We start from the raw sequence: 2,200 nt of genomic DNA, 5'->3' as shown, positions 1-2,200 counted from the left end.
TGGGTTCAGTCATTTTCGGTCACCCAACTCTTCGTGGACCCCATTTGGATTTTTCTTGGCAAAGATATTGGAGTGGTTTGCCATTTCCTTCTCCAGCTCACTTTTATAGATGAAGAAACTGAAGCAAACAGAATTAAGTGACTTGTCCAGGGTCACACAGCTAGTAAATGTCTGAAGCCAGATTTTAACTCAGGAAGATGAATTTTTTTGATTCCAGGCTTGGCACTGTGCCACCTAGCTGCCTAACATCCTATGCTAGTATCATTTTATGTCTGTGAGTCTCAGCTATTGAGCTGGACCTGAGGGTAAGGGTTTTATCTTACCTTCCTTTGCCCAACCCCATAGCACAGAGCATGATGTTGAGTACTTAATAGGTGTTCAGAAAATACTGACTAGCAAGGAAAGCAGACCAATGGCAAGAGCTTGGATGGGGCAGTCAAAGGACAGGCAGAGACTTGGAGAAATTTGCTTGATTGGTGACAAATATTAGTTGGTAGCAATCACTAAGTCCTATCTCTGAGCTGATGTCACTATTCTTTCTTCCTGACTTATTCCATGAATTGTCTAGGCTAGACAAACACACTCCTGTGTATTACCTGCTGAAAACAGTCAAATAGATTTTTCCGACAGCCTTTTGGATTGATTTGGTTTTACTTCTAAATTGTAACCAGGTGCTTTCTGTGGCTCTTAAGTTTTAGCCAGGAGCCAGCAATGATGGTTTCTCAAGTAATAAGCTTTTGGGGAGCAACCATAAAAAAAAGGAGAAAGCCCAAACTGTGTCTCAGCAGATAATAAGGCTGACCAGCACGATCTGGTCTCTGGCCCTTCATCTATCAAACACAATGAGCACCACAGAGATTTCTCACACAAAAATCCTGTTGGGAAAAAGTCACTCTTCACTGCTCTGATTTCCAGGACCCTATTATTTTAGCATGGGAAATATTATATGTGTTCATGAGGGATTTTGGCTCCATTCCCAGCAGCAGGCCCCTTCCTAACATTCAGCGATGCAGTAGAATTGCTGCAGTAAGCTACTCCTGCCAGCATGAGGAGGGAAACTAAGACAGGCAGGAGGATGCAGAATCCTCTTCTTCCTCTGCTGAATGAGGCAGGTGTCTGGTAAAACAGGGACCTATGGCCAAGATCTGTCTGGGACTCAGGCCTGGATCTAGCCCTTTCTGTCCCTGGCCCTGCATCTAGCACTAGGTGAGCCTGACTGATGGCCACCCAGGTAGAGCCCCCAGCTAGGGGGTCTCCTGCCTACTAGTCTGGCATGGAGCTATTTGTAGAGGCAGCATCTAGGGCACACTGTGCAGGCTGTTGCTGGAGGCAGCCAGTGCTCCGAGTCAGAAATTGTCTTCTCAGTTAGAATTGTTTTCACTAACAGACTGTGACACCTCTTATCTCTGGAGACATCATTAACTCAAACACTCCTTGTACCAAAGGGATCACATTTACATGAGACTTTTCTGACTGCCAGCTAAGTCCATCCTCCCTTTTCTCAGCCTGTCAGGGCATGGGCAGGTGGGGGAAAGAGCTGAAGTTCCAGTTCACAGTACTCAGGGCCCTCCCATTGGGATGGCAGGAAGCTCCCATAGTTGTCTCTCTTTGTATCCTCACTGTAACGTAAATTCTCAGCCATAGTGGACTGTGTTCTTTGTGATAGTGGTTCAGGCTCAGAAATCAGCCTTGAACAGATAGTGTATAAACAGGATGTAGGGAAAAGAAGACCAGTTGGAAACCCTGGACTGGTCCAGGCTCTGCCCCCAACTAACTATGTGACTTTGGGCAAGATACTCAGTTTCTCGGGCCTCCAGTATCTTAACAAACAAACAATCAAACAAGTAAGCAAGAACCTTTTTCTTTGTGCATGAGACAAGATTTGGGGATAAGAATTTATTATTTGGTAAAAATTGCTGGGAAGACTGAAAAGCAGAATGGCAGAAACTAGGCACAGACCAGTATCTTACACCATTTACCAAGATAGGGTCAAAATGGATCACCTAGACATAAAGAAAGATATTACAGGAAAATAAGAAGAATATGGAACATACATTATTTATCAGGCTTATGGCTAGGCAAACAATTTATGAATAAACAAGAGTAAGCACCTTTTCTGAGTTGTACTGAATTCTGGAGGTACAAAGACAAAAGTGATAAGTTCCTGTCTTCTTGCTTGCATTCTAATGAGGAGGGGGAT

The sequence above is a fragment of the Notamacropus eugenii genome, chromosome 1 (genome assembly GCF_028372415.1).
Source record: "Notamacropus eugenii isolate mMacEug1 chromosome 1, mMacEug1.pri_v2, whole genome shotgun sequence".
Classification (NCBI taxonomy): Eukaryota; Metazoa; Chordata; class Mammalia; order Diprotodontia; family Macropodidae; genus Notamacropus; species Notamacropus eugenii.
This window is presented reverse-complemented; position numbering follows the sequence as displayed.